The sequence below is a fragment of the Lynx canadensis genome, chromosome B2 (genome assembly GCF_007474595.2).
Source record: "Lynx canadensis isolate LIC74 chromosome B2, mLynCan4.pri.v2, whole genome shotgun sequence".
NCBI lineage: Eukaryota > Metazoa > Chordata > Mammalia > Carnivora > Felidae > Lynx > Lynx canadensis.
In genome coordinates this window covers 120,096,773-120,119,731 of record NC_044307.1, presented here as the reverse complement: position 1 = coordinate 120,119,731, position 22,959 = coordinate 120,096,773, and the positions used below count along the sequence as shown (strand labels likewise).

Sequence of the window (22,959 nt, the reverse complement as noted above, 5' to 3'; positions counted from 1 at the left end):
TCTGTGCTGACAGCAGAGAGCCTGATGCGGGGCTCAAACTCACGAACCATGAGATCATGACCTGGGCTGAAGTTGGACGCTTAACTGACTCAGCCACCCAGGTGCCCTTGTCAAATTACACTTTAATAAAAGTGAAAGAAATGTTGTCTTGGAGAAGTTTGAGGTCAGAATATTTTCACCGTTAGTAATTCTTCCTTAAATTGTTTTTTAATTGCTGTTTAACTCACCCATAGAGTTTTAAATCCCAATTATTTTTTATTTCTAGAAATTCTATTTTGTTCTTTTTCAAATATGCTGATTCAATCTTGATATTTCTTGCTCATCTTTTCAAGCTCGTCTTTATTCTTTAACCACATAAATATAATGCATAACATTTAAAAAATGAAGCATACATAGTTATTTTTGATTTTATGTTTAATAATTCCAATGGCTCAAGTCATTGGGAATCTAAATATGTCGTGGATAGTCTCTTGTTTCCCCAAGTGTTTGCTAAGTTTTGCCAAGTTAATGTCATCCATGGAAATCACAAGGTACCGGAGGAGAGGATGCTCCCTCCTGGAGGTATTATATTTATATTTACTTTTGCCAGATGCCAGGGGATGGCAACCCATGAGGGATCCTTTATTTTCTTGGTTTGGAATTTCCCCAACTGTACAGGACTGTAAATTCAAATCTTACTGTCTCATGAGGCTGGACCTTTGTTTACACACCTCCAGGGGAGAATATTGTTATTTTCTTCTAACCAGGTCTTATTCAGCTCTGGGTACCATAACAAAATACCATAGACAGGTAAATAGCAGACATTTATTTCTCACAGTTATGGAGGCCAGGAAGCCAAGATCAAGGTTCTGGAAAGTGGGTTTCATTCTGAGGCCTCTGCTCTTGGCATGTAGACAGCTGCCATTTCACCGTGTGCCAGTATGACCTCCTAATGCGCGAGGATGGGGTGCAGAGGAGGAGTACAGCAAGCTCTCTGGTGTCTCTTATAAGGGTATTAATCCAATCATGAGGGCCCCACCTTCGTGACCTCATGCACCCTAACTACCTCCCAAAGATCCCATCTTCAAATACCATCCCATTAGAAGTTAGGACTTTAGCCTATAAATTTGAAGAGGGGGGAGGGGACAAAAACATTTGATCCATAATAACCCAGAACTGTGGCAAAGACAGACAAGTTTTTTCATCAGCTGCCTTTGTTAGCAGTTAGATTTTTTTTTTTTTTTCTAGTTCTTCACTTTACTGGATTGGTATGAGCTCGGAGGGTTCCGGTTCTGTATTTAATTGAGGGGTGTGGGAGGGAGAGGTGTGTGTCAAGTTGAGTCCCACATCATTTGATGATCCTATCCTGTGACCATTATTCCTGGAGACTCTAGAATCATAGTATGACATATGTTCCCACGGGAGCCTTAATTTCTGTTTTTATCACTTTGATTTTGACTTTATATTCTTCTTCTTTTACCTTTGGTCTTCCTTAATTTCTTACTGAGCTTATCAATATATTTCAAGACACATTGTTTTAAGTTTTGAAAATCATGGAAATCATGAAAATCAGTCTTCCAACTGAGAGGTGTTCTGAACATTTAGTTTTCCTACTGGAAGTACAAATTCTGATGGATACAATACAGTTTTGCCAGGTTCAGGATGAAAAGGCTGGAATGCCATGATCAAAGACACTGAGAACACATATTCCTGGTAATGTTTGGAGATCTTGTGAAAGGACCACAGAGAGCAGGAATTGTAAGCCAAGAAGTGAGTTTCTCTTGAGGCAACGTGGGACTATTGGGTTTTGGCTGGAGAAATGGCATGATTTGTTGTGGAGATTTTAGAATACAGAGGATTAGAGCCAAGAGTTTAGCCTGGACATGTTAGGAAAATGTATGTGAGAGGAAAAGCAGCCTTATTTGGGAAGTGTCTTTGGAAATAAGGAGAGAATGCCCACAAGAGTTGTTGTGGCAGTAGAGATGGAAATCCTCCCCACTCGCTTGATGTTAGGGGTGAAGACTTTTAAACAAATCTGAAAGAAGTGATGTTTCATGGGGGAGAGAAGATGGTGTGTTCCCTTTTGGAACTATTATCGCAACTCAATTTATCAGATCCTTTTTCGGTTTCTTGTTTTAGCTGCCAAGAAAGGAGGTTGGCCACATTTCTGAAACTGCAAAATTCTCTTTGAATATCTACGCAGGTTGTAAATTATGACATTTCGGTTGAGTGTGGCTTTTATCTGATTGAGCAAATATGGAATAAATCACCCATGCTTTTTATGTTTCCTTCATAAGTAGATCCCTTTTGAATGTAATTTCTATAACTGCAGACCTGAGACTATTTAAACTGATAAAAAGTATTGAATGGAAAAGTTATTTTAGGTTTGATTTAAAGGATTTGGCTGGCATGTTTAGGAAAAAAGGCAGATCAGACTTGTTAAGACTAAGTACCTGAGTTTATACTTGGCTCTCACCTTGATGGTCAGGTTGGCAATTGAGGTCAACATGAGCACCTAGAGGGAACAGAGAGATGTGCTGGAGTAAGTGGGGACAAAGATGGATAGCAAAGTAGGAATGACAAGATGTTAACTAGCTCTGGATGGTTTTTATATGAATAATGTTATATTATTGTCTCTGTATATAAACTTTTCAAAAGCGAGCAAGCAAACGAATAACTTCAAAGATTAATAAAACATTTGCTTTGCTTTCCAGAAACCTACATCTAGAGGAGACTTCTTTATTTAAATAGCTGGAAGGCAGCAGGAGACTTAAAGGCTTTGAAAAAGTGAATTCAGTGTGAACCTGTTTACTAAGCTGAGCAAAGTCTTCGTGGATTAGGGGTTATCCACCCAGACTGGAGATTCACCCACAGAAGACCAGTGTTTAACTCAGTCATAGTCTGAACACACTTCAGTTTTTTGTTTCCCCATTTTCATGGAATTGCCCTGCAAACTAAGACTTCTTTTTATGGAGAACTCATGTTTGAAACACATAGAAAATAAGAAAGGAGCCAGAATGACAGAAGCCATCCACTGATATTCATTTATTTGCTTCACTTTCTTGAAATATAAAAGACTATATTTCTTAATTATAGTCATGGTTAAACAAATTGGATGAGGTCAAGCAAAAATAGTCTTTTTCTTTTTTCTTTTTTTATTTTATTATCCCTTTTCCAACCAGACAGCAAAACTCCATTTAAAAAATCAAATGGAGGGGCGCCTGGATGGCTCAGTCGGTTGAGTGTCCGACTTCAGCTCAGGTCATGATCTCACGGTTCGTGAGTTCAAGCCCCGTGTCAGGCTCTGTGCTGACAGCTCAGGGCCTGAAGTCTGCTTCGGATTCTGTGTCTCCCTCTCTCTCTGCTCCTCCCTTGCTCACACTCTGTCTCTCTCTCAAAAGTAAATAAAGATTAAAAAAAAAAAATCAAATGGCTCTCTGAAGCATACTGTTACATTAGTGTACAAAATTATTGAACTGACTTCAGCTCCCTTCTAACCATCACTGCCTTTTCACACCTCCACGGCAGATCACAAAGGCAGGCACGCTTTCCCAGAGAATGGTGCTTAGCGGTCAGCCCCCAGTGCTGGTTCAAGCAAGCTACACAGCAGCCCTGCAAGTTTGCTTGGTTTACGTAACTGTGCCTCAGTTTCCTGATCTAGGCAACAAAGAGAGTAATACCTTTCTCCAGAATGCAGGAAGATGAAATGAAATTAAATGTGTTGATATGTGCAATGTACCTGGTACACGTAAATGCTCACCAGTGGTAGTTATTATTGATGTCATAACACCCCCGTATTGGCTATGGGACTCCTCTCTTTACCAGGCTCTCTCCCATTGGGCCAGGCACGTCCTTGGATTTTCAGCTCGGGGTGCACTTCCTGATAGTGGTGCTTAGTGAGTGCTTGTTGGATTAATGACTCGAATCTAGACTTAATTCAATTATAGTGAGTTGTAAACAACGTTCTGAAAATCTATCTCATTCCCAGGACAAAGGAATTTTGCGTGTGTGACACTGTGGAGTCTGTAACTAACTTAAGTGCCGAACTGAACAGTCCTGCTGGGCTGCTTGCAGACGCTTTATAGAGAGGGCCAGAATTCAATAAAATTAAGTAGGATTTGAAGACCTGCATTTATTATCACTTCTAAAGCAACATTGTTCAATATCATAGAGAAAAACACTCAACATCAGTTTCTCTTTTCATTACAGGATAAAACAACATACTTTACATTCAAATTTAATTTAAAATGAAAGAGCAGTGAATTCAAGACCTCTGGATAAAAGCCAACCAAGAATTCTGCATGAGGCAGTGTTATTAATTTGTTGCCTACAATTAGGTCTAATATTTAAATTGTGCCTGAGGGAATAAGAAATGTCATTCAATGATGATTTCCCTACTCTTAGAAGAAGACAAAGATGGTTCATTTATTAAATTTCTTCAGGAAGTATAATCCTTAAATTATGACAAATAAATGTTAAAATAATATACTTTATTTCAAACTGCCAAATTATTACAGTAAATTATATACAGACACAAGTACTGGAAGTTTTAGGATATGAAAATAAGTTTAAAAAAATTTTTAGTGTTTATTTATTTTTGAGAGGCAGAGAGAGACAGAGCGTGAGCAGGGGAAGGACAGAGAGAGAGACACACACACAGAATCGGAAGCAGGCTCCATGCTCTGAGCTGTCAGCACAGAGTCTGACGCGGGCCTCAAACTCACGAACCGCTAAATCGTGACTTGAGCCGAAGTCAGACATTCAACCGACTGAGCCACCCACATGCCCTGAAAATAAGTTTTTAAAAGTTAGTTTTACTATACAGACATTTAAATTAGTTCCTTTTATGTGTAAGTTGTATTGGAGTAAATGAAAAATGAAGTTGTTTTTCTTTCCTCTAACTTGGGGTTGTGACATTTTATCATAAGGATCATCTGTTAGTAATTGAGTTCTGTCCTTTCATGGATGGAATTATTAGTCCTTTAAACTGTAAAAGAAAAAAAAATCACACACAACAACAACAACAACAACAACAATAAAAAGCAGACTAGCAACCATTACTTCAAAGGAGATTACAAAGTGAAAAACAATCCAGAGACAGAAAACGTTTGATGCAGAACCAAGGAAGGTCTCACTGTCTTTGTGGGGACCCTCCCAGCAGCAGCTGCCCCTAGTCACGGGTGAACCACATATACTCACATCTGCCATTGGGCTATGAAGTCTTGACAACAGGTTTGGGGTAGAAAATTCTTCTGGTTATTATTTTTTTATTTTTCTTTTTCTAAGAGCCTACAAACGCAGAAGATAGAATTGAGTTTGCAGAGGATCAACATGTTGCTTTAGAAACCTAGCCCAAAATACATCCTGGTCAATTATTTCTCTAAATAACAGATTTAATTTAAACAAAATAGATTATTTTGCATTGTGTAGGGAAATAAACAATTTTGAAGGTTTTTGGAGACTTTGTTTTATATGATTAAGTATATAATAGCATAGCATATATCTACTTCATATGTAATACTGTAGATAGATTATGCGTAGAAAATATGAAAACTAACATTTGATGTATACTTTGTATATACCATGCACTGTGAGGGGTTACCTGATATCTTATGTAATTCTCAAGATCACCTTGTGAGGTAGGATGTAGATAATCTCTGTCTCACATATTCATTAACTTGTCAGGGACATTGAGCTCGTAGGTGATGAAAACAAAATTTAAAAAAATATATTATAAAATTAATATGTGTTCACTGTAAAAAATTCAAATACAGAAGGCCATGAAGTGAAAATCAAAAAGCTCTAACTTCTACCATTCAAGTCCTACTTCCTGTAAGCCAAATTAATATTTTCTTATATTTTTCTGAAATTTTTTTGAAAAAAAAATTTTAATGTTTGTTTATTTTTGAGAGAGAGAGAGAGAGAGAGAGAGAGAGAGAGCATGAGCAGGGGAGGGGCAGAAAGAGAGGGAGACACAGAATCTGAAGCAGGCTCCAGACTCTGAAACGTCTGCACAGAGCTTGATGGGGGACTTGAACTCACAAACTGTGAGATCTTAACCTGAGCCAAAGTCAGATGCTTAACTGACTGAGCCACTCAGGTACCCCTGAAATTTTCTATATGTATGCAATCATGTACCTTTATGTTTATGTTTACTTCTGTGTATATTTTCATCCGTCTTTCTTTATATTATATATGTATATAAGTATATATATATATATATACACACTTATATAAGTATATATTTATATACTTATATACTTATATAAGTATTTATATACTTTATATACTTATAAGTATATAATATATATTATATATGTATATTAGTATATATTTATATAGATATATGTGGTTTTTCTTGCTTTTATTTTTAGATCTCAGGATCATATAGGAGACAATAGTGTCATCTATTTTGACACTTGCTTTTTACATTTAACGGTATGTCCTGGAAGTGTTCCACTACATTATGTACAGACCTATCCTATTCTTTTATGATTGTCTGGTAGGCCATTGTCTAAATTTAATATAATTTAATAAAGAGCAACATTAAATTATTTTCAATTTTATGCCATTTACAAATTTTCTGTATTAGTCTGCTTGGGCTTCCATAACAAAATACCATAGGCGAGATGGCTCAAACCACAGAAGTTTGTTTCTCATAGTTCTGGAGGTGGAGAAGTCTAAGATCAAGGTCCGGCAAGGTAGGTTTTATTCTGAGAACTGGTATGTGGACTTAGTAGTTATGGCTGTCTTCTCCCTGTGTTAAAGGAACCGGCCCTTTACTTGACATCAGTGTTACAACTCTTCTCGTCTTGGTTTTGGTAACGTAATGTTTACTTATCTTTTTGCTCAGGTGCGCGCCGCTTCCAGTTCTTTCCTCTGTTAACCTTTAATTCACTTCTCCAGGATAAGAGATGGGTCACGTAAAATAAAGTTGTACTGTCTATGCATTTTTTTGCACAGATCTATCTCCTCTGTCATTCTGTGATGAGCTATGTTCCCATGAGAAGTTCCCCGTTTCCTGCATTCTTATCCTGTGTAAAACACGTTGATCTACGCGTGTCTCTCTGCTGTGCATAGGATTGGAAGAAATCCATATATACTCATGCCTCTGATATACATATTGCTGCATTGAAAGTCATGTGTTGAAGTAATAAAATGAGTTCAGAGAACTTTATTTCTTGCAGCGTGAAACAATAAAATCACATCTACTTTCTATGAACTTTCAATTCCATGAATTGCCGTGCAATGCAGATTAACCTGAAAAACAATTCAATTTATCATTTAAAAACAGCTCATACTTATAAAGAGGTAAGCAAGAGCATACCAAAAAATAACCAGCAAGATTTAGTCTTGATGTTGTATTTTCATTACAACAATCATCGCAAATAATAAAGGCCTTGAAAAAGTCTGCTCCATGTAATGAATTGTCAACAAGTTAGCAGAACAGTGAGTTGCTACTCCAAATAAGAAGAAAAACTCTTATGTAGGCACTAATTACATTCGATAAAAAAGTACTAAGTTGTACAGAACTGAGGATCGTTTTCAACTGCTTGATACAAATGATTATGTGCTAGACACATTTTCTCCTTTACTTTTTATAATGGATTAAAAGTTGATTCGTGTTTTTATTTCGTAAATAAGAAAACTGAGTTTCAGTAAAGTTAAGCAATCTGTCTTAGATCACACAGCTAGTAAGTGCCAGATGTTGAATTCCAAACCAAGTCTTTGGCCTCATGCTACCACACAGTACTGCCTCCTGAAAGAAGCTTAGAGAAACAAGGCAAATGTCTGCCAAAGTAATCAGAGAAGGCATCCAGGGGAAACAAAACCTGGGCTTTCAAGAGCGAGTAGGAGGACATATTGGGTGAAGAAAACACGGAACGAAACCATGGAGGTAAGAACAACATTGTGTGTAAAAGGAACGGATCCCTGTGACTGGGAATTCATGCACAGGGCACCGTGTAGGTAATGTGCAGCAAACCACATAGGATCCTGAATGTCAGAAAAAGAAGTGTGGACTTGATCGCTATAGAACGGGCGGTGTGGAGCCACTGAATATTATCAGTCAGATGTCCAAGATGAAAAGTGATTTGGGAAGATTGGTTGGGATACAGGGTGTTGTCTAGAAAGCTACCCCCTAAGCATCCAAGAAGATTGGTTGGTGGCTATTGGTGGAACCCAGGTGGGATGTATAGAAGTGTGGACTGGGGTGAATGCCGTGCCTAGAGTGTAACATGAGAAACATTTTGAAGATGAGAAATATAAATTAGGATGAGTCATATTGCTTTGGCATGCTCTAAGTATTCAGTGTTCTCATGAAAAAAATGTGGTTTCCAAACACATTACAGAACACAACTAGTTGTTTGGGGAACTTCGTTTTGTGTTTTTCAGAAATCTGAATTAACAAAGCTTCTGACTTAATCCAGGTTTGGGTAGTCATCTCAGTTTTCATGGACTAAAGAGGGGAAAGAAACCAAAGATGACTGAAGAAAACAACTGTCATTGATAATTACTATCAGCACCGAACTTCTTTTTGTTTCAACTGAACGTCACTTGGGTTTATTTCAAGCAAATCCCTTTGTCCAGAGATTTATGATGTTTCAAGAGCTACAGCTCCTTTTGAGCTTTGCCCTTAATATTGTTTGGGCCTCAGCCTTAGGCTATTTTCCCTTATGGTAGAAAAATGACAGCCCAAACTCCCTGAAATAGCACTTTCTCTCTTACTTTGGGAGGATAGCTCTTCTGCCAGCCACCACTTGAAAGTCGCTGTGATTTGACCAATGTAAGTTCAAGATTGGGACCACATAGATGGGTTTGGGCCACTTAAGAGAAGTGGGAATCATTCTTAGTCAAAGAGTGTGGCTAAGCCAATTCAGGATCCTGGTAGTTCTTCTGGGGGAACTGATGCTGGAAGGTAACCAAAAATTATCATCCTCTGGTCTTAACTTCTCTACCTTTCTAGAATATAAACTGTATGATTGTCAGACCCGTGTTTGTTTACTTCTTGGCATCGGATAAAGAGCCAAATAGTTGGGGTATTTTTTCTTTAATTAGTTGAGTGAATGAATGAATGAATGAATGAAGAATGAATGAATGGAATGGAAGACATCTCTTTGAGATGAAAAGATTTTCAGAGCAAAATAGTAAGGGAAATGTGTATTCAAAACTGTGCATAAATACACACGAGAAGTGTCAGTGTAGGGGCGCCTGGGTGGCTCAGTCATTTGAGCATCTAACTCTTGATTTCTGCTCAGGTCATGATTCCAGGGTCATGAGATCAAGCCCTGTGTCTGGCTCAATGCTGAGCATGTGGCCTGCTTAAGATTCTCTCTCTCGGGGTGCCTGGGTGGCTCAGTCAGTTAATTGTTCAACTCTTGATTTCAGCTCAGGTCATGATCTCATGGTTCTTTGGATCGAGCCCACATTGGGCTCTGTGTTCACAGTGTGGTTTCTGCTTGGGATTCTCTCTCTCTCCCTGTCTCTCTGCTCTCTTTTGTTCATGCTTTCTCTCTCTCTCTCTCTCTCTCTCTCTCTCAAAATAAATGAACTTAAAAAAAAAAAAAGATTCTGTCTCTCTGCCCCTCCCCCAGCTTGTGTGCTTGCTCCCTCTCTCTCAAAAAAAAAAAAAATTAAAATTAAAAAATGAAGTGTCAGTGTACCTATGTTTCTTTTAGAGGAAGGGGGGAGGTCATATTTCAGAAAAACTTCTCTGTAAAGAACATACTATTATACAAATTAAATCCTAAATAAATTGACATGGCACACATAAATATATATTTCATATGATTATGTATTTTGCAAAACAGCATGTGACCATGGCAATATTTTTTTTACCTGAATATTTGTAACACAAAAGTCTTAAAGTTAGATTTTGAAACACTGAACTTTGTGAATAAATTACCAGTATAGACGTTATTTATTTGGGTGCAATGTTAAAATTGTATTTAAAACCCAGAGTCCAACTTTTAATAAATATACTCACATCATTCTTTGAACACCTACAAGGCGTTTGTTGCTTCTGATGTGTCAGCTATTTGATTCTCAAGTAATTTTATAAGTAAACCTTATTGTCACTGATTTACTGATAAGGAAACTGAGACAAAGAGAAGTTGAGCAACTAGGAAAACGAGATGGAAAAATCACATAACTATCAATTCTTTTTTTGTGGTAGAGATAATTAAGACCTAGTCTTTTAGCATGTTTGATGATCATATGATGATCATATTACAGTATATAAATGTTTCTTTTTTAAGGAGTTTATATTAAGACAATTTTTTAATGTTTATTTTTGAGAGAGAGAGAGAGAGAGAGGGAGAGTGAGGAAGAGGCAGAGAGAGAGGGAGACACAGAATATGAAGCAGAGTCCAGGCTCTGAGCTGTTGGCACAGAGCCCGATGTGAGGCTCAAACCCACAAACTGCAAGATCATGACCTGAGCGGAAGTCAGACACTTAACCAACTGAGCCACCCAGGTGTCCCTGCAGTATATAAATGTTTCAAATCAAAATGTTGTCCACCTGAAAATGTACACAATGTTACATGTCAAATATACTTCAATATAAATAAATAAGAAAATAAATAAATAGAAAATAATGGGGCAAGATTTAAACCCCCCAGATTAGATTCAAACCCCAAAACATGTGGTCCAATAAAATGCTCTTCCATTATGCTACTTGTTTTATATTGGGTTCTCAGCTACAGTCCTTTGAAAGAAGGATGTGTGTACAAATGACTAAGGAAGTGCCAGGAGAAAACACGAGGTGGGAGAGTAAGACTGAGGAAGAGAAAGCCAAGCAAGGGTGTTATTGCACTGTACTTCCAGTTGTAACCTAATCCCATTGTCTTAGTCCACTCGGGGTGCTCTAACAGAGTACCATAGACTGGGCGGCTTATAAACAGCAGAAATTTATTTCTCACAACTCTGGAGTCCAAGATCAGGATACCAGAAGATTTGGTGTCTGGTGAGATCCACTTCATAGACAGCCGTCTTCTCACTGTGTTCTTACATGGTGAAAGGGGCAAGGGAACTCCATGGGGTCTCTTTTATAAAGACACTCATCCCATGCATGAGAAATCAGCCATCATGACTTAATTGTCCTCCAAAGGCCCCACCTTCCAATACCCTCACCTTTGGAGTTAGACTATCCATACGTGAATTTGAGGGAAACACAAATATTCAGTCCATAGCACCCATGGAAAACATTCATTTTGTTTAGAGTTGTCCATTTCACTTTCTTCAGACTAACGTACATTTTGGGGCATTTTTTGCTCCTTGCAAAGTGAGCCCAAGATTGGGCCTTTGAGGAAAGTTACAGGTGCAAGTGATTGGAAGTAAGTCCCCCAGAAAAGGTTAAAGAAACCCAAAGTGACCTTGGTGGAGCACTGACACTGTCTCATTCACTCCCCTGCCATTCAAGATGGGAGTCAGTAAGACCTTGGATTGCGAGTAAGCTGTTCTGTGAGTGTTCTGCAAGATGAGCAAACATTTCTAATACATTTTAACTTGATAAACGAATGATGTCTTGCCATACGAGTAGTACGTGATGCCGAATGTCACATGATCACAGCTGAACCAATGCTTCTTGTCTCTCTGTCTCTGACTCTGTCTGTCTCTTTATCTCGCTGTGGGATTGTGGGCGGTTTCCTTCCCGTGCTTGGATGCTCCGTCTCAGGCCGAGGTGTTTGGCAGAAATCAGTGATTTTTCAGAACGTTGGAAGGTGCCCACAACTGGCGCTAGTGAATTTTTTGTCACTTCAAAGCACCTACGGACAGTCCTTTGCTTTTCCATACAAGAGTCAGCTTAGGAATGCTTTGCTTCATTCTGGATCAGGCTGCCTGCAGATATAGATCCTTTGCTGCCTTATTGCCAGTTACATTAAATACAGTATATGTTAAGAACTTGTTAATGCTGTACCGTGCTCAACACCTGTGTGAATGCATACAATGGCCCCCATGCAGAAAAAGATTCCGTTGAGCCTATGGGTAGCAGTGATTTCATTAGTGGTAGTGAAAGTCGTCCTACACAATAACCCTCCTCTCTCTTGTTTCCCTCACACCAGCCATGAAGGTTTTCAAAGCTAGATGCAGGCTAATTTGTTTATTTTTCTTTATATTTTGTATTTTCTTTATTATTTTGTATTATATTCCGTATTGTAATTATTTTTATATGAAAATTTTTGGGTTGTGGAAGGAATCCTCTGAGTTTCCATGATTTCTTATAGGGAAATTTGCTTTGATATACAAGTGCTTTGGATTACAAGCATGTTTCCGGAATAAATTATGCTCGCAAACCAAGGTTTTCCTGTATATCAGCATACTGGTTTAGGGGCACCAATTCCTGATCCAAGTCACCAGTGGTGAGATCCGGGCTCTGACAGTTGGATAAATTTTTAAACTTACATGTGCGTTATTGTTTGCATTTATAAAATAGGTGATAATTCTGTTACCTAAACTCATGAGCTTGTTTTGAGAATTAGATGAAGGCATATATATATATATATATATATATATATATATATATGCAAGTGCCCTTGAAAGAGTTAAAGAAGTTTTATTATATATAGTTAAATATATGTGTATCTTACTTTTGTTTTTACATTTGGAGGGTAAAAAAAACGTGGGTGGGAAGGGCGGAATGTCCTTCTTGACTTGTCCAAGTATACTAGCTTGGTGTGAGAAAAATAGATTATTAGAGCTCTTCAGAGCTCCAATACATATATAAACACACACACACACACACACACACACACACACACACACACACACATATATAATGATGGGAAAAAAGCCTGTGTGCTATGACCTGCTGACCTGCTCACAGTCATGTCACACAGCTAGTGACACAGCCAAGAAGGGAACTTAGTCTCCTGACCATCAGATCTTTCACTATGCCTTGTGGGTTGTATTGGTATTAATGTAACATTTCTTAGAGGAGCTAGGTGACCTCTAGTTTACTGAACATCTCCGTTAACTGAACATTAATATTTGTTAATGTAAGGCTAAAAGCAACCTTAGAATTCATGAATAATCTATTAAAAATTCAAAGAACAATATACATATTAAGAATGCTGTTATAAACTTTCTTAAGAGTAATTTTAAAATATTTTATATTTCTGTATTTTTATATTCTTGAGGTGTTTGGCAAAAAGAACCTAATCAATTTGGTGTGCCTGGGTGGCTCAGTCAGTTAAGGGTCTGACTTCAGTTCAGGTCATGATCTCACGGTTCGTGAGTTCAAGCCTCATGTCAGGCTCTGTGCTGACAGCTCAGAGCCTGGACCCTGCTTCAGATTCTCTCTCTCTCTCTCTCTCCCTCTCTCTCTCTCTCTCTCTCTCTCTCCCTGCTTGTCCCCCACTTACTCTCTGTGTCTCTGTCTCTCAAAAATAAAAAACAAACATTAAAAAAAAGAACCTAATTAATTCACATTCAGAAGTTGATGACTGTAAATCATAATATTTTTAACTCTCAAGGGTACTTGCATATTCATCAAGTAAAACAGCTTTAATAGTGCTTCAGCCGCACACATACTAAAATTGGAACGGTACAGAGAAGATTGGCATGGCCTCTGTACAAGGATGACACACAAATTTGTGAAGCGTTCCATGTTTTTAAACAATTTACTTTGGGCATAGAGGATTAGTAGGAATGTAATTCATAAATCTGTGTCCCATCCTGGTATTTTCTTGTGACATTTAAAGAAACACAGAAATTATAATAAAGTTCTGGCTAATCAAAACTCACATGGTTCCATACCAAATGCCTCTTCTTGAATAACACATTTTGCATCCAATGTAAAGAATCGACAGATTTCCAGTGTTAATACAATACCACCAACAAAGCTGCCAATATCAAATTTTGATAATGTATTTTCTTTAGAATTAATAGTTGCTGTGATTAGAAGAAAACAAAAAAGTATGCTTTGGTGATTTTAAGAAACATCATACTAAGCTAAAACTTTGAATTTCTACATAAGAATGCTGAATGGGGGAAGAGGAAGTCTCGTTGTAGAAGGTTGCTCTCCAGCCTGCTTGGTCTAGTGACTGCTGGGTTCTAGTTGATCTAACACATCTCCCGATCACCCCCATCCGCAGAACTGCAACCCCAGCATCTGAAGCTGTTTGTGATGCTGAACTTAGATTGCCTACCACAACCTCAGAGGCAGTACGATTTGGGGATTTTTTTTTTCCCCTTATTGGTCCTCTTAAGAGTTAGTGCCTTAACAATAGGTCCGCACAACACAGGTCTAATCTTGCAACTAGATCTAATCTGAATAAATGGTTCTAACTGAAATTTCTCCTTTTGAATAAATTGGAAATTGAAACTGTTTTGGTTTTATCGCATCAAGAGACCTTGAGAAATTAGTTGATTTAAAATACAAATTATAGGGGCGCCTGGGTGGCGCAGTCAGTTAAGCGTCCGACTTCAGCTCAGGTCACGATCTCGCGGTCCGTGAGTTCAAGCCCCGCGTCAGGCTCTGGGCTGATGGCTCGGAGCCTGGAACCTGTTTCCGATTCTGTGTCTCCCTCTCTCTCTGCCCCTCCCCCGTTCATGCTGTGTCTCTCTCTGTCCCAAAAATAAATAAACGTTGAAAAAAAAAATTAAAAAAAAAATAAAATAAAATACAAATTATAGTAATAAAACTGTGGCTTGGAAACATATGAAAATACACAAAGAGCGCCTAAGTGGCTCAGTTGGTTGAGCATCCAGCTTCGGCTCAGGTCATGATCTCAGAGTTTGTGAGTTCAAGTCCCGTGTCAGGCTCTGTGCTGACAGCTCAGAGCCTGGTGCCTGCTCTGGGTTGTGTCTTCCTCTCTCTCTGCCCCTCTCCTGCTCTCTCTCTCTCTCTCTCTGTCTCTCTCAAAAATAAATAAACATTTAAACAAATTTTAAAAATACACTGAAAATACCATAAAGTCTGCTGTTATCACAAATGTAATAACTAGTTTTTAAGTGGAACTGAACTTTGAATAAGTTCAAAAGAAAATGTTGAGGTTCTGAATTTGTAGTTTCACAGGCATTATGTTTTTTAAAAATGCAGAAAATGAAGAGTGCTGATACTCTGTTACTACACTGTATCTAATACCATTGGAAAATATCTTTATGGCACATATGAATGAAAACCAAAGCTAACCATTTGGTTTAGAACTCATGTAGACGGAATGCTGCCTAATTCTGTTGTCTAATGAGGGGCCCAGGGGGGAAAGGTGTGGCACATTTCAAATCGTATCCAAGTACAATTCCCTGGTAGGACAAGTCACTTATTCACACTCATTAGCAGGCCTGATGAAGTTGGAAACTCATTTTCCACAGGGACAAGAATACTAGGATCTATACCATTAATTTATTTAATATGACATCATTTCTATTTTTTCAGAATGGAACAAAGACGTAAATGTGGCATTTAACAACTATTTTCAGCATAGGAAACAGGTCAGTTTTGATACATCTTTGTTACTGCTGAAGTAACAGATGTCACTGAACTGTTGTGGGTTGTGGTCATTGTCGATGGCATCTGGGGTATGTTTTGTGAAACTGAGGTGGTGAAAGTTACATTTGTTGAGAACCCTGGTGTTGTCATTTTAGATATTGCTATAGGTGTCAAGATGGTGACCGTCCCAGTCTTTGAGACTGAAGAACATAGAATTGTTGACTGTTTCACAGTGCTGGTGGAAGACTCATTTGTATAGCTGGAAATCACAAAGTCACAAAGCTGCATGAATATGAAGAAACAGGGACTCGTGGGTTTTGGCCCACATCATGATCTCATGGTTCCTGAGTTTGAGCCCCATATCAGCAGGACAGGTTTTGCTTTGAACTCTGACCTTTTTCAGAGTGGATTACCTGTGAGACAATGATATCATTTTCTTGCTCAATTTGGTTGTCTCCTCTCATAAGTTGGATATATTGTCATGCTAAAAAAGCCCTCCCCATTAGGGATGAGATGGAAAGAGGGACAGGTAGATACCATCTACTATCCTATCCTACCATAATCCCCTGAGCATATATTAGCATGATTTTGTAATTGTCTGTCTACACTGCTAGTTTGGGCTGAAATGTTTTCATAGGCAGCATTGCATTATGAACCAGATGCCCTTTGGATAACCTCTGTCAGAGATGGTTTCCTGGCTTTTACATGGACAGCAACCTGTGCCTGGGGTGTGTATGGAAAGCAGGGTGCCAAGAACAAGAATGGGCAGGAAGAAAAGTGATGGAGATTTACCAGATTTCCAGCTCATTACAGATTTCACCCATCACCTCTCTCCTTTTGTTTTAATTTTTAATTTATTGAATTGCAAGTTGTTTTTGGAGAGCTATGCTCTACTCATGTTTCAACAAGCAACATCTTAAATGGGTAGACTTGGAAGAATAAGTGTAGGAAAATTGCTTATAAGAGCTCTAATAACCTCCTGTTTTTCTCACACCTGTTTTTCTCTCGTACTTGGACAAGTCAAGAAGGGCATTCCACCCTTCCCGCCCACTTATTTTTACCCTCCAAATGTAAAAACTAAAGTAAGGTACACATATACTTAGCTACAGATAATAAAACTTCTTTAACTCTCTCAAGTGCACTTGCATATTTATCAAGTGAAATAGCCTTATGACTATGTAAGTACATGGAATTATACAACATCAATCATGTAAGGGGAAACAATGTATATTTGTAATAATTTTTTGTCACAAACAAATGCAGGGATACTCATGACCTAGGTAAAAATGTACAAATCTGTGAATTGTTAGTTTATGATTAAAACAATTGAGAGCAGAGGATGTATTAGCTTCCTGGGGATGCTATGATAAGCATGACCACAAGCCATGTAGCTTGAAACAGCAGAAATTTATTTTCTCACAGTTCTGGAGGCCAGAAGTCCAAAATCAAGGCATTGGCAGGGCCATGGTCCATCCAAAGTCTCTAAGAGAAAATCCTTCCTTGGCTTTTCCAGCTTCTGATGGTCTCTGGTTTTCCCTGACTTGTGGCAGCTTGAGTCCAACCTCTGTGTCCATGTTTACATGGCCATCTTCTCTCTGTGTGTGTCTGAATCTGAATCTCCTTCTCTTTTCTGTATAAAGACACTAGTCATTGGATTCAGACCCATCCTAAGACAGAGTAACTTCGTCTTAGCTAATTACATTAGCAAAGAGCCTCCTTCCAAAAAAGGTCACATTCCAAGGTTCCAGTTGGGCATGAATTTTGGAGGGATACTATTCAACCCAGCACAAGGGAAGTAAGTAAAAAATCTATTTCTTGGGGCGCCTGGATGGCTCAGTCAGTTAAGCATCCAACTCTTGATTTTGGCTCAAGTCATGATCTCACAGTTTGTGAGTTTGAGCCCTGTGTTGGTCTCTGCACTGTCAACGCAGAGCCTGCTTGGGATTCTCTCGCTCTCTGCCTGTCCCCTGCTCTCTCTCTCAAACTAAATAAACAATTAAAAACATACATATTTCTTAATTTTAAATTTATTTATTTAGTTTGAGAGAGAGAGCGAGAGCAAACATATGCGTGTGCAACTGAGGGAGGGACAGGAAAAGAGAGAATCCCAAGCAGGCTCCACACTGTCAGTGCAGAGCCCGACCTGGAGCTTGAACTCACGAACCATGAGATCATGACCTGAGCCAAAATGAAGAGTCAAATACTTAACCAACTGAGCCACCCAGGTGCCCTTATATATATTTCTTTATTGTTATTGTTAAGGTAGTTGGTATTTGACGTTTGCAAAAGCATGGGGATTCTTCAGTTTGCCAATGCTCAGTGGCTTTTTGGGAGAAGTCCTTTTGGAACTGAATCAGTTTCACAGTAGGTGCAGGTACGAGACCATCAGGCAGGCACAGTTTTGTCAAGGACCCCAAATGTTTTATGTCAGAAAGATAATATACATTCCCACTAAGATTTTCTTACCTTCTATTCTGATACAGTGGTCTTGGTTCTAGGTTCTAAGGATTTCTGAGACACTTAGGAACTTTTTTTCTTATCCCCATCTAATCCTATTCTATAGACCTAGGTCACACCGAGTAAAATTCTTAGCCTCATTTCATTATATTATATAATTTTTAAAATTTTCCAACCATATTGTGTCCTTTGTATCAAATTCCACCCCAACTCTGCCCTCATTCAGTGACAGAGTGAACTGAAATTGTTTCCTCTCTTACCAAAATAATTGAGTCATTTACCAAGAGTTGATTAGCAAGTATACATAGATGCTAAAAGGTTTGCATGGGAGCAAACTGCTTTCATTTTCTGAAATGTGTGCCCTGCACCGAACAGATTATGCTCATCCGTAGCCAAGGAACAGAACATAGCAAAATAAAGAAAGATTGATGCCTGGAAGTACAAATGTGAATCCTGACTTTTGAGCTCTTAATGGTTGTGCAAGCATCTTCAGTATCCCAAGTAGAGGATCAGAAGGGGGAGATTACAGGATTGATCCGCAGCTGTGAGTGTCTGAGTCCATTGTGAGGGGCTGGTGCACAAGTAGTTCAAGTAGCCTCCTGGGAAAAAGTGGTATGTTGAGAAGCTGGGGAGGCGTGCGAGAACCAACAGAGCAGGAAAAAAGCACTGAAAGAGAGTTTCAGAGGAGCACAGTCCTGAGTGGTTCTAAGTGAAGGCTGGGACGGTGGGATTGGGCAGCTGAAGTGGGGTGCAGGGTAGGTCACTGGAGTTTAGACAATCAAGAAATTAAGAGGCAATAAATTTGATGACTCAGTCTCATTCATGGAAAGGCTTCATTTCCATTCAATAAATAGTTATTAAGTAGTCTGTGTGTTGCAGTGATTATGCTAGACATATTGACCTGGATAGAGAGAGTAAGAGAAGGTGATGAGGTCATGAGAACAGTATAATATTTGGAGCTTTTCAATTCCCAGTTTTATAGTTGATGTTCATTTCCACCTTGGTCTTGATTATGCTTAGTAGCTCTCTTATTGTTTGCTTTTTTACTGCTAAGTCTTCTCAAGAGTACCTCAAAGGTCCAGTTATCTGAACTGACTGGAGACTGTTTTACTCTTTTTTTCATTTTAATTTTTAAAAATTTATTCAAAATCAAGTTAGTTAACACATAGTATAGTATAGTATTGGCTTCAGTAGAACCCAATGATTCATCACTTTACATATAACACCCAGTGCTCATCCCAACAAGCACCCTCCTTAACACCCATCACCCATTTAGCCCATTCCCACCAGACTCCCTTCCAGCAACCCTCAGTTTGTTCTCTGTATTTAAAAGTCTCTTATGATTTGTCTCCCTCTCTGTTTTTATCTCATTTTTCATTCCCTTCCCCTATGTTCATCAGTTTTCTTAAATTCCACATATGAGTGAAAGCATATGATATTTGTCTTTCTCTGACTAATTTATCTTGCTTAGAATAATACATTCTAGTTCTATCCACGTTGTTGCAAATGGCAAGATTTCATTCTTTTTGATTGCTGAGTAATATTCCATTGTATCTATCTATCTATCTATCTATCTATCTATCTATCACATCTTCTTTATCCTTTCTTCAGTAAATGGATTTTGGGGCTCTTTCCATACTTTGGCTATTGTCTATGGTGCTGCTGTAAACATTGGGGTGCATGTGCCCCTTCAAATCAGCATTTTTATATCCTTTGGGTAAATACTTAGTAGTGGAATTGCTGGGTCATACATAGGGTAGTTCTATTTTTAATTTTTTGAAGACATAGGGTACAAGAAGAGACCATTTTACTCTTAAGAATACTTCAGGTTGAAGGCTTCCTCCTCACCTCCCTTCCACCTGTGGTTTCTTTTCTAGGCTGTTCCTTTACTAGGCACTGGGGCTAACAGGTAACCCACAGCTGCCAGGCCATCCTTGCCTGGCCTCTATTGCATATGAAGGTGGGTGTATGGAACTGTCATCCGTTCTGGTCTGTAAATGCCACCTGTGTACGAGAACACTGTAGTTAATAACACGGTTTAACATGTCATCAGGCGTTTGTGTCATTGCCACCCACTTCCATATGCACTACTTTCGATTCCTTTTTATTTATTCCTTCTGCAGTCATACAGCCGGCCTAAAAATGAAATTGAACGTTTGTTCCAGTCTCAGAAATACCAATTTATCCGCATTGGTATACTTTATGTTGCCATGACCTCCTTTGGCAATTTCTATAAGTTTAATTTTTGTTTTAATAGAGGTAACCTTTGGCATTCCCATTTAGATTGTGATGATAATGTGACATCTCTGAAGCAACCAAAATAAGTCGCCCTTTTAAAGTGCTACCTCTTACAGCAGTGATTCACTACACTATAGCTTTATTTGCCTCAGAAAGGTTTTTAATATAAAAATGTATAACACCACCATTATTTCAAATGATGCAATGATGCAAAAGGAAAAATCTTTCTCGTGTGGACAATTACCGAATATCCAAGAAAGAGCAGTGTTTAACCTCCTCTAGTGCCCTCTGGTCTCTGCCGCAGCCTTATTTGGGCTAAAGAAGAATGTCACAACAGGTGATGTGACTGCTTCGAAGGTTTGTGGAACTGGTTGAGGAAGCAGCAGATAATGACCAGCAGGCTTTTTGGGGATGGGTAGCTGTGCGCTGGCATCACTATGCTCGGTCAACGTGGCAGGAAGCTCTGTGGGAAATTCTGTTCCGTGTTGGGGCACCGAGAGCCAGACCCATTCTGGTCAAGGTGCTCCCGATCCCTGGAACGTGTCCCCTGCACGGAGCAGGTTATGCCTTCCCATAAGAATATGCTTGGGGTTCCCCTTAAGTATTCTACATGGTCATCTTAAAATTCCTTCTCCAAAAATTTTTCTGTTCTTCAAGAATTTGGTAACCTGTGCTTTTCCTCTGACATCAGTGGCTCCTTAGTTCAGTTGTTATCCTTCTGGGGCACTTCTCTTTCTCAGTCTGCCCTTTCATTTCCCACATCCTCTCTGTTTTGCCAAGAGCTTTGCTTCTTCACGGCCTTCTTATTTTCTCCTGTGATCAGTGCTCAGGTTTGCATGCAGAACGTTTTCTTGTTGTTTTATACATGTATTGTTTTCTTAGAAAAAGCCTCCAGGCTTTACCCTCAGTTTGTAATCTGGAGGTCAGATTACAGTTTAATTTTCTTTGAAGACCTTGCCAGGTTTTGAGGAGAGACCTTGCTATTTGCTCTCCTTAGGAAAGAACATATTGAAAGGCCACACTCTGTCTTCTCTCCCTAAGGGCCAAAGGACACGCGACTGGGGTGAGGGCAGGAATCCCCCCCCAGACATAAGGCTCCCACTCTTTCCTCCCCCTGCTCACAGGCAGAAGCTTCCAGGTCCCGATGCATCTCCAACGTGTCCTCCTCCAATGATGTGTTGCAGTGGGAGGAATACTGACTTTGGGGTCAGACCTGCCTAGTCTCAAATCCCCATCTACGATTGCCCGGCCATGGTATTTTGAGTTTGTTACTTAATCTTCTTGAGTCTCAATTTTCTCATCTGTAAAACGGAGACAATAATATTTACCTTATAGATTCATTGTAAATATTAAATAAAATGTAGCAAGTGGCTAATACAGTGGTTGGCAGATAGTAGGTGCTAAGTAAAATGCAGATGTTACTATTATTATTCCTAGAATGCATTGGTAGTTGGGAAGCCTGGGGTTGGTTTCAGCGTTTCCTATATTAAAAACAGCAGCGACAACAACGCGTGCTCTTCAAAGATTCTCTCAAGAAGTTTAGTGATGCTCCTTCAAAGCAGGCACCACCAGCCACACATGATTCATCATGAACATTCTCAGCTTTCTCTTGCTATGCCTCGATGAAGACCGTCTGTCTTTGTAGCTGCCTTGGCAAGAGCCAGCTTTTCTTTAAAGCCCTAATGGCTCCTTTCTAGGACCTACCTTGTGGAGCTCAGTGCAACCTACAGGTTCTGCCAGAACTGAAAAGGCACTTGGTGAAAATGCCTCACGTCCCTCTCTTACTCTGGACATATTAGCAGTGCCCTGTTCCCCTTGGAGTGCTGAGGTGCCCGAATAAGTCAAGTTTCACGAGAGAGCTCAAACTAGACATGGAAACTAAAATCTAATAGGCATCCTAAGTTGCCCTTCTGTGTAATGTGTTATGCAACCATGCTTGAACAATAACTGTCGTTTTCAGGCAAAATAGAAAATAGGTTCTGCCTTCAGGGCACACAGTCTTTTAGAGATGAGAGACAAGCGCAAACAAAGCCATGCGCAGTGTCATTGCTGTGAATGTGATGTTAAAATGTACGTGTGGGCTAGCTATGGCATGACTCACTATGTAACACAAAGGCAAGCTGGATTTAAAAAGTCGAACCCCGGGCTGCCTATTCAGATCTCTGCCTACTACCTACTGCTTCCCTGTTTGGCTGCTTAGATTCTCTGATTTAAAAACAAGAAGGAAAGAAAGAAAAACTATGTAGAAAATCAAAGTGGAAAGCCTTAGGAGACAATAGCTGAGAACACTTCATCTTCATAAGCACGTCTAAATTGGAGGACAAGCAAGGGTTTCAAAATGCATTCGCCTGCTTTTGAGTAGTCAAGGCTAAAGGCGGAAGGCGTTGAGCTCTAAGACAGGTCAAGCCTTGGAAATTTAGGGACAGACCATGGTTTCTTTAGCAGATGAATGGAGCGTTCAAAGAACCCTGTGGCTGGTGGCAACACCTGTAGCCCAGCTACACTAGGTACAGACAGGGCTCCTGTACGTCCTCTGCAGGTAAGGCACTTTGGGACCTTAGGATGTGCTCAGCTCGCTGTGAGTTCCCTGGGCTGAGGTGTGCAAGTGTTATGAAGGGAGCTTACAGAAAGGACAACGGAAAGAACGTGTTCATATGCATTGTGCTGTCAAGATTAGAACCCACTTTACTGCCCCTTCTCTGTTCGCTGGTTTCTACCTTCCCTCTCCTAATTTCAGCAGTGTCACAGGAACACATCACTACCGTGTTATTTTCTCTCCTAAATTCTAATGGTAAGATTCTTATTACAATTTGATTTTAATCACTAGAATAAAAATATCCATTATTGAACGCTAC

At 39.3% G+C, this 22,959-nt stretch overlaps 1 protein-coding gene and 1 non-coding gene across 2 annotated transcripts in view; both read left to right on the top strand.

Annotated features, from left to right (window-relative positions):
• Window positions 1-22,959, top strand: part of MOXD1 (monooxygenase DBH like 1) — a 91,864-nt gene that overhangs the window by 45,772 nt on the left and 23,133 nt on the right. The window lies entirely within an intron of this gene.
• LOC115515063 lies at window positions 13,489-13,591 on the top strand. The gene has a single exon (XR_003969133.1). It is a non-coding gene; the product is annotated as a U6 spliceosomal RNA (small nuclear RNA).